Here is a 10,565-nt window from a genome sequence, read left to right as displayed (position 1 = left end):
TTAGAATTTTTTTCCAAATTAACTCCGAACTTTGCCAAAACTCAATTCCGACCATACTTACAAGTCATAATACCTGAAGTGAAGATGGTCATGGCCTCAAACCGCCAAATGATGCGCTAGAGCTCAAAATGACCGGTTGGGTCGTTACATTATTAACTACAATTAACTAAGAGTCTAAAGCTATTGAAGCACGTGCAGATATGCAAGAATGCATAATGAATTGGTCTTTAGGAGAACCTCTTTCGATTATCCTCCTAACTAGGTTTAATCAATAATTCAACTAGCCTCTTTCGATTACTAAGAAGAATTAACGAACTCAACCAACAATATAATGCAAAGATATCACAAGTTATACCTCTCTCAATTACATGAATAAGTGAATATAGATGCAACAGTTAAATCATCCAAAATGCTTCAATACATAAAACTAGAGTTATAATGCACAAACAATCATTAATACACCATAACCATCAAATCCTAAAGGGAACTACTCCATAGATATGGAGCAATTCATCACAAATAAAATTAAATTAGAGGAAAACATAAATTCAATCCAAACTCGTGTCTTGAGTGAGGAAGGAATGATGAAATCCTTATGCTTGTGTTCTTCCAACTCCTCCTTATCCTCCTTAGGTCGAATATGCGTCAAATGTACGAAAAATAATGTTTTTCCATGTATTTATACCATGTAGGATCGGGCCCAGATGAAATCACCTTCTCCTAGCCGAAATAGGAAAATTACTCTATAAATATTTCACAGACGCGCCGCATGGGGCAATGCGCCATGCAAAGCATTAGTGGAAAAATCCAGCGAGTTGGTTCTGATAGGAAGCAGGAATTTAGGCAGCTGCGGCGCGCCAAGCGCTTCCCCACGCTCCGCGGAAGTGGACTTTTCTCAGAGTACAGATTCTTCGTGCGTTTTGACGTCCAGACTTGGTCCTCGACCCCCGAACACGATCCCGTCTTAATCCCTTGGGCTTTTACTCAGACTTCAAAACTCCAAATCACTCGAATTCATTCCATAACATCTACATAGCATGGAATCACTCTTACAAGACATAAAACACACAATAAGTGCAAAATACTATCAATGTTAAGCTCAAACACAAGTAAAGTACAGTTAATTAGAGTGCAATACGTGACTAGAATATGAGATTATAGCATACCATCAACACCCCACACATAAACCATTGCTCGTCCTCGAGCAATAAAATTACACTTTATATAGATACGACTTTTTTAAACAACTCATCACACTAAGAATATTTGAAACAGACTAAGCACAATAATGTAACATCGTAGCCTCAACATTTGATTCAAAAACACCACGCATTATTTATAACCAGCTCACTTACTCTAACACAGAGGTCAATCATTACTTTTCCTTCATGACTTAAGTGCCCTCACACAATAATAGGGAGTAGTTCCACACACAATAAAATTTAAGAACAATTAGGAACTTACAATAGAAAGAATTTACTCACTCTCAGAAACAACATTCATATGCCAGAAAAGACGTACCATAGGCTTGCCCGTAGTGTACTACTTTACTAATTGAGCTCATTCACTCAAGGATCAAGTAGGACTTTCATTGGTTGTAATGTAGTCTGCGGGACGGGTATGATACATTTAGATATAAGAGTGACTACACCTCCCTCAGCACTTTAATACATATACATTAACAATTCAAAACCCCACACTTATGTCAAACCATAACTCCACCTTCACAGCAATATACATTAACTCCCTACTTCTTTAAGCACAATTACATCAAGAGTCACCACTATCAAAGAATATTTTGTATAACAATACAACAATTTTTTCCTTTTTCTTTTTCTCAATTCAAGTGGCTCTTACTTTTTCAATACAATGCACCTTTCTCCTTATTTCAATAGTTCCACTCAAAAGACAAACAAACCACCCCACACTTCACTTTTACAAAGTTCATAACAAATTCAAGTGCTCACGAAAGATAAAAGGTTTATATAGATGGTTAATTCAAACAAATGGGTAAGGCTTGTACTATGGTTGCCAAAGAAATAAGATTATAGGCTCAACGGGGTTTACTACGATACATAACAATTAGGTGGGTAAAAGCATATAACTGGCTCAACAAAGAAATGCTTAGATCACTTCCAAGACTGAATAAAACTACTATTTCACTTTGCAAACACACATGGCAAGTTCTAGACACCAAAAGCAATGCACATAATACACAAAACCTCATACACACATGGCACATAACTCACTCAGGATTGGACTATCAAGACACTCTAGTCAAAGCAGTTAAGCAAAGTTAAGATCATACAATTTAAGGTACTTATACAAGAGTCAAAACCTGAGCCTAAGCGTCACAACTAAAGCATTCACTATTCTCAAGGCATAATAAAGTCAAAAGACATTGCTTTCAATTCAAATCATAGCACAAGATTTCCTACTCCTAAAAAAAATAAAAACTAACTACACCCGATTCAAACAAAACCCTTGGAAAAGAACCACGGCATAAAGAAAAACCAAAAGGGAATAATTACACTATCTAACAAAAGAAAATGTTTTTGTCTTTTTTTCTTTCGACTTTAATCCCTAAAGAAACCCGTCGAATGATATCCATCGTTAGGAAAAATCTAAGCTTTTAAAATGTTTTATGGTTTTTTTCAATTTTCCAACTACTACAACTAACACATATACATACAACATACAATTATTCCCTACCCAACACTTTAAGTTGTGGCATGTCCCCATGACACATAATTAAAAAGAATAAGGTAAAGAAAATTTCCCTGAACATCTAGTCTGGGTCTGAGTCGAAGTTGGGATCCATTCCCCGCCTTCAAACTAACGCGCACATCCATGCAGACAGCTTCTTCTCAGCCTTTTTGGGGTACACCCCACACTTGTCTTCCTCACTCAGTGCAGCCTTCCCTTTCGAGACCTTCGCTTTCCACTCAACACTCACAACTGGTTTTTCCTTTTGTTCCACCTTTTCTACATTCATATCAAAAGTCACCATCTCTTCGCCCACTCTAAGCATGAGTTTCCTCTCATGTATATCTAGTATAGCTCTACCCGTCGCTAAGAATGGTCTTCCTAGGACGAGGGGGACCTCCTTGTTTTCCTCCATATTCACCACTATAAAATCCACATGAAATATGAACTTTCCACCCGAACTAAAACAACTTCCACTATCCCCTCGGCTATTAAGGTCGTTTGGTCTGCCAGCTGCAGAGATATTGGCACTGACCTTATCTCTCAAATCTCCTTCTCTAGTGTCCTGTAAATAGATCGAGGCATTAAGTTATTTGAGGCACCAGAATCATATAAAGACTTGTCAAAATTTATAGTTTCTAATGAGCAAGGTATAGTAAAACTCCCTGTATCTCCACACTTTTGTGGGAGTTTATTTTGCAATATAGCACTGCAACGCTATGTAAGCTTGATCACCAAGGTCTCCTCTATTTTCCTTTTCTTTGTAAGGATCTCTTTCAAGAATTTGGCATAAGCAAGCATTTGTGAGAGCACTTCTGTGAATGGTAAGTGTACATGAACCTATTTTAGCACATACAAAAATCTCTCAAATAGCTTGTCCAGCTTTTCTCTATATAGCTTTTGGGGGAAAGGTAAAACATGCATATGCTCGCTCTTCTCAGGTTCCTCCCTTCTCGATTTTTCTTCCTTCTTCTTCTTCTTCTTCTTCTTCTTCTCAGTTTTCATCGGGCCCTTCTTCTTCTTGTCATCATTACTTTTTAGCTGCTCCCCACTTTCGTTTTCAAGTATCATCTCTTTTTGGATCGGGGCGGAATCTTTCAACACTTTTCCACTTCTCAAAGTCACAGCATTCACTGTTTCTTTAGGATTTTTCTCAGTATCAGCGGTGAGCGTTCCTGGAATCCTCTCAGACAATAGTGTGGCTAGTTGCCCAACATGTCATTCCAAGTTTCGAAAACCAGTACCTATTTCTTTGATAGCTGCTCCATGTTCCCAGATAGCTGCGCTATGAGTTTCAAGCCTCTAATCAGTTTTCAGAATGAAGGCCTTCATGAGATCTTCTATGCCAGACTGAATAGGCTGTTGAGGCTGAAATTGCTGCCTCTGTTGATTTTGGAATGCTGGAGCTCCTTGTCACAAGGATATAGAGTTATTTTGTTTCCATGCACTTACGGTACCTCCAGGTGATGTCCATGAAAATCCGGGGTGCCTCTGACCCATTGCATTGAAATTATAGTTGCCCACAGCATTTACGTCCTCAGTTGAGGCTTGACACTCATGATTAGGGTGTTCTCTTCCACATATATCACAAGCTACGTGAGGCTCACTTTGTATCGAAGCTAAGGTTAGCTTTTTTATTTCTTTAGCCATAGCATGAAACTGTACCTGCATAGGTGTTTTAACATCAAACTGGTGAACACCAGTTGCTCTTCTTCTTTCAGCACTCTCAGAAGGCCACTGATTTGCATCTTCAGATAACTCGTCAAGAATTATTACTATATCCTCTGGAGTTTTCTTCATCAATGGGCCTCCAACTGCATTGCTCAATGTTCTACGTGAGGCCGGTGTCAATCCATCCCAAAAGTCCTGGAGTTGCATCCAGAGTTCAATTCCGCTATGTTGACACTTTCTAACAATCTCCTTAAACCTCTCCCATGCTTCAAAAAACAATTTCATTCTCTTTCTGGCAGAAGTTATGGATTTCTCTTCTAAACTTGCCCGTCTTAGCTGAGGAGAAATATTTATCAAGGAATTTTCTTGTCATCTCCTCCCATGTTCTAATTAATCCCGTGGGTAAGCTTCAAAGCCACTGCTTTGCATCATCTTTAAGAGAAAAGAGGAATGCCCTTAAATACACTGCATCTTGTGACACACCATTGTATTGAAAGGTGTTCATAATCTCCTCACAGTCCATTAGATGTGTGTTTGGATCTTCGTTTATATTCCTTCTGAAGACACAGCAATTCTGAAGGGTTTGAAGCAACCCTTGCTTTAACTCGAAATTATTTGTTGCAATTGGAGGTGGTCTAACACTTGATAAACCTTGAGTGTAGACCGGTCTAGCATAATCACCAAGTGATCTCCTAGGCAAGGGTCGATGTTGATTAAGTCTGAGACCCCTCTCTTCTTCATAGATGTTCTGCGCATCTCTAATAGCTACTTCCTCAGCATCCCATGCAGCTTGTTCTCTTCGTTGGGCTGTTTCTCTCGCAGCCAAATCCACATTATCTTTACCGTTTCCAGCCATAAGTTCTTTTGTTGAGGATTACCCAACCTTTTCTGTTGTCTCGGTGAGATTTCTTTCCTACTTCAGCTGTCAAAGTTGTTTCTCAATTTCTGGCTTGTATGGTAGCACTTCCTTCGCAGAAGTTCTAGTCATGCACCACTCTGAACCTGTAACCTGCGCACAGTCAAAGAACACCAACCGTAAAAAGGGAAAACTAAAATAAAATAAAAAGAAAAATTCCTGAATTAGAACTACAAACTATTTCAAACAATATTGATTACCAATCCCCGACAACGACGCCAAAATTTGACGAGCTCAAAACATATACTTAAATTATGCTCGCTAGTCAAAGATAGTATAGTATAATATCGTATCCACAGGGATTGGAGTTAAATAATATTTTCGTAGTTTCTAGCTTGATTTCTATTCAGGAGAATCAATAAATGAGATTTATAGGATTAATAACTACAATTAACTAAGAGTCTAAAGTTATTGACTAATGACAATCAAAACAAGGAATAAGAAAAGAAAGTTAACATTTGAAGAATATAGGGTTTTGATAGGATAGGTGCAAGATAATTGTTTGGGATCTAACTCTAGATAATTCACTTCTAATGTTCAAGTGAGTCTCTCGAATTCACTTAATTATTAGTTCAAATATTCATCAAAAACTCCTCTCTCAATTAAGTTTTAACCTCACAAGATGAACCAATTTAAGCACGTGAAGATATGCAAGAATGAGCAGTGGATTGGTCTTTAGGAGAACCTCTCTCGATTATCCTCCTAACTAGGTTTAATCAATGATTCAACTAGCCTCTTTCGATTACTAAGAAGAATTAATGAACTCAACCAACAATATAATGCAAAGATATAACAAGTTATGCCTCTCTCGATTACATGAACAAGTGAATATAGATACAGCAATTAAATCATCCAAAACGCTTCAATACATAAAACTAGAGTTATAATCCACAAACAATCATCAATACACCATATCCATCAAACCCTAAAGGGAACTACTCTGTAGATATGGAGCAATTCATCACAAATAAAAGTAAAGTAGAGGAAAACATAAATTCAATCCAAACTCGTGTCTTGAGTGAGGAAGGAATGATGAAATCCTTGTGCTCGTGTTCTTCCAACTCCTCCTTAGCATCCTTAGGTCGAATATGCATCATAAGTCTGGATTTTTTGTGTCAGAGAGTTGGTTCTAATAGGCAGCAGGAATTTGGGCCGCCGCGACAGTCGACCTTTCTCAGAGTACGGATTTGTCGTGCGTTTTGACGTCCAGATATGGTCCTCGACCCCTGAATACGATCCCGGCTTAATCCCTTGGGTTTTTACTTAGACTTTAAAGCTCCAAATCATTCGAGATCTTAAGACACACAATAAGTGCAAAATACTATCAATTTAAAGCTCAAACACAAGTAGAGTGCAGTAAATTAGAGTACAATATTATAGCCTACCATCAAGCAGCGAGTCCACGTTGGTCAGGTTTCAAGTGACATGCCGACACAGCATGTTGTCCCAGTTCAGCCCGTGGTTAGAGCAACAACATATGAGGAGTAACAACTTAGACTTGCGAAGTTCAAGAAGTAGTACCCTCCTACTTTCAGTGATTTGGCTTAAGAGGATGCGCATAGGTTCCTAGGGGAGTGCTACTGTATTCTCCACACTATGGGTATTGTGGAGACGAGTGGAGTTGCTTTTACGGTGTTCCAGCTTAAGGGAGCAACATATTAGTGGCGGCGAGTGTATAAGTTTAGTCCGTCCGACACTACTTCACTTTCATGGGTTTAGTTTTCAGAGTTGTTCTTGAGATAGTTTATTCCCTAGACCCTTAGGGATGCATAGCGCATGGAGGTTAAGCAGCTGCACCAGGGCAGTATGTCAGTGTTAGAGTATGCCTCTATATTCAATGAATTTTCCAGACATGCACCTACTTTGGTTTCTACAGTTGGAGAGTGAGTCTGCAGGTTCATTTACGGGCTCAGTCATGATATCCGATTCAGCATGGCTCGAGAGTTGGAGTCGGATGTTCCATTTCATCTGGTGGTAGAGATCACTCGCCAAGTAGAGGACATGCGGGACCAAGAGGGAGAAGTCACGTGGGGTCAAGATATAGAGGACAGGGAGGCTAAGAGGCCTCGTAGACCGGATAGACCTATTGGTTCCTATTTAAGAGGCAAGGTAAGACATGGTAGAGGTTTTGTGGGTCAGCCAAATCAGTTTGCACTTCAAGTTTCGTATGGTATTGTAGCTAACCATTGTCTCAGGGTACCTGTACCGGACAACTTCCACAGCCACGTCAGCGGAAAGGTTACTTTGAATATGGAATTACCAGCCACATGGTGAGAGACTGTCCCAGACTCCAGACAGATGTGTAATAACGGGGTATTTAGGCTATGAGTTCTTCTTTAGTTGCTGATATCCCTGCACCGAGAGCTTGGGGTGCAGGTCAGGAGAGTAGAGGGCACCTAAGAGGGGAGGCATGACCCATTGATGTGTTTTCTATGGTAGGGCTAAGGCCGCTACACAAGATGATATTATACAATTATGGTTTCAATTTGTTATAGAGGAACATCATTCGTATCTTGTTCTGATACTGTTTATCAGGGTGAGTCCTTCTATTTTACTTTACATATAAGTGAGGTTTTTGATCTTGTACTCTGCTTATGTGCTTATCCCTTATGGGAGATTCTATAGTGGTAGCCCATATCTATCATTTTGTTTTAATTCATTATTGAGAGTTATGAAACTAGAAGTGACTTTCTGTTACCTAGTATTGTAGGTTCTGAGGCAATTTCTGAGTGATTGGTTACGATTTGTGATTTAGATGCTCTACTAGGGTGGGAGTTCAGTATGCATTGTGATTTTGTTAGCGGAAGTGAACTAGTGGAATATTTCAGTTGGTATGATGTGCATTCTACTTGCGATTCAGAGCTGAGGATGGGATCCTCGCCTTTTCATGTGATTTGATATGTTTGATTCGGGCTACGGGCTGCGGTGGAGTTATTTGAGGATGAGATCCTTGTGATTTATTCATATGATTCAATTCTCCCTTTGTAAAATTGATTCGTAGTCTGATATTAATTGGGAGTGGTGCCTGACGGGCTTGTTTGATATGTCTCTTATGTGTTTCTCCTTACATATTCAGTCATGATCGTGTTATGCTTATTGAGTTTTAGCTTGCAAGGTGTGTGCCCAGTGGCGTTAGATGTGACTTTTTGATTCAGCTAAATAGTTACCAGGTCTTCATATTTCTTGAATCGTTTTTAGTGCTATGAAGATTTGAAACAGGGTTCTAACGAATATGAGGCTAATTATCGGTGCTGGATATGATTATGGGCAACTACTGTGGCTAGGGATGTGGTTATGGGCATATGTGTGGTGTATTGCATCATGTGGTTGTACCTTGTGGGTGTAGGCATAAGTTGTTGCAGCTGGTTGAGGCTGATACCGGGTGTGGATGTAGGAATCGGGTCTTTTGGAGATGATCAGATGGTGAGAATCTCAGTTCTAAGGCTTATTGGTATTGGTGGAAGGAATAAATTTCAGTTGAGATGGTGTCATTGGGCTTATGTGGATTGGGGTGACGTGGGTGACTCGCGAGTATATGTATGATAAGTACATTCGATGATTTGATAACCTCGGAGTGGTACAGGACCGTGGGTGAGGGACCGCAGGTGCGTGCATGCAGAAGCGTGAAATGGTTGCAGAAGCAAAATAGGCAGGTCTGGGCAGTTTCCGCAGGTGCTAAGAATATTCCGCACCAGTGTGATCGCGGAAGCGGACGAGAAAGGCGCATGAGCGAAGAGGCAGCGCAGAAGAGCAACACTGGCTGCACCTGCGTTAGCGTAGAAGCAGGGCTTTCTCTGCAGGTTCGGTGAGCAGCCTCCAGTGATTCTTTGCAAAAGTGGATGTTTTTTCGCAAATGCGACGCCACAGAAGCGGCCAATGCGTCGCAGGTGTGATCGTGCCTGGGCAGAATCATATTGGTCGAGGGTTTGGCCATTTTCTCAATATTTTGAATTGTAGACCTCAGTTTTGGGAGATGTTTAGTGGGGTTATCAAGCAAATCTTTGGGTTAAGTGTTCTTCACCCGAAATTGATTATACTTCATGATTTCGTCTCTATTTTTAGCATTAAATTAGTGTTTTGAGTTGAGGCAAAATTGGAATTTTTTAAGAAATCTTTCAAAATGTGAAATCACGATTTGAAAGATGAATTGATGTCGGAAATTGATAATTTTGGTATGGTTGAACTCATATCGGAATGGGTGTTCAGGTTTTGTAAATTTTATCAGGCTCCGAGGTGTGGGCCCAAGGTTCAACTTTTGGGTTGACTTTTAGTTCTTGTTAAAGATTGAAGCTTTATTACCCGAAATTGTTTTCTATGAGTTTAATTTATGAATTGAAGTTATTTTGACTAGATTTGAGCCGTCCGAAGGTTGTTTCACTCTAGAAGGTCATTTTAGAGTAACAGTCTAGGTTCTTTGATGTAAGTATCTTGCCTAACTTTGTGTGGGGGAACTACCCCTTAGGATTTGAGTCTTTAGTGCTAATTGTGTCATGTGAAGCCCGTGTACGCGAGGTGACGAGTAAGTGCTCGGGCTTATTTGTGGAAATTTGACCGTTTAGGGATCTTAGGTTCTTATGTGCATTAGATATGAAGTTGTTTTGTTATGTTGAGTCCCCATTTACAAAATTTATCCATATGTGTCTTATTTGGAATTAATTGCTCCATGTTTTACCCTTATTGCCGATTAAACTCTTATGTTCCTTAACTGAAGTTGTTGCTTCTTTTATTGCCATGCTATCCTTTCCGTAATTGCTTATCCTTGATTGAAGTTATTATTATCGTTCCCATAATCTACTTATTCTTAATTGAGTTTGTGGAATCTCTTCCGTAATTGTGCAACCCCAAATTGGAGTTTTGTTTTCCCTTATCCCTGTTGACTTACCTTTAATTGTAGTCATTGATTCACGTTATCCCTCTTATCATTGAATTGTTCTTATGTGGAATCATTGCTACATATTATCTCTTCATTGTTGAGCTAATGCTATGTTGTACCATTATTTCCTGTTGTGTCTTTCCTTGTGAGCTCGTTTTTCTCCGTCCCTTTGTGTTCTGTAGTTATTGAGTTGATTTACTTGTCATATTCTTGTGTATTTTCATTGTTGCTATTGTATTCAGTATTGTGTGGTACGAGGTTTCTGCCGTGCGGTTGTTATTATGGCACGAGGTTTATGCCGTGCGGTTGTTATTGTGGCATGAGGTTTCTGACGTGCGGTTGTTATTGTGACACAAGGTTTCTGCTGTGCGGTTGTTATTGTAGCACGAGGTTTCTGCC

At 39.6% G+C, this 10,565-nt stretch overlaps 1 non-coding gene across 1 annotated transcript; it reads left to right on the top strand.

Annotated features, from left to right (window-relative positions):
• Positions 1 to 4,594: 4,594 nt before the first annotated feature.
• Positions 4,595 to 4,702, top strand: LOC142178679 (small nucleolar RNA R71). Its single transcript, XR_012706946.1, has one exon. It is a non-coding gene; the product is annotated as a small nucleolar RNA R71 (small nucleolar RNA).
• Positions 4,703 to 10,565: the final 5,863 nt, after the last annotated feature.

This window comes from Nicotiana tabacum, chromosome 24 (assembly GCF_000715075.1).
Source record: "Nicotiana tabacum cultivar K326 chromosome 24, ASM71507v2, whole genome shotgun sequence".
Taxonomy (NCBI): Eukaryota; Viridiplantae; Streptophyta; class Magnoliopsida; order Solanales; family Solanaceae; genus Nicotiana; species Nicotiana tabacum.
Note: the sequence above shows the minus strand (reverse complement) of the source record. Positions and strands in the feature narration are given on the sequence as shown.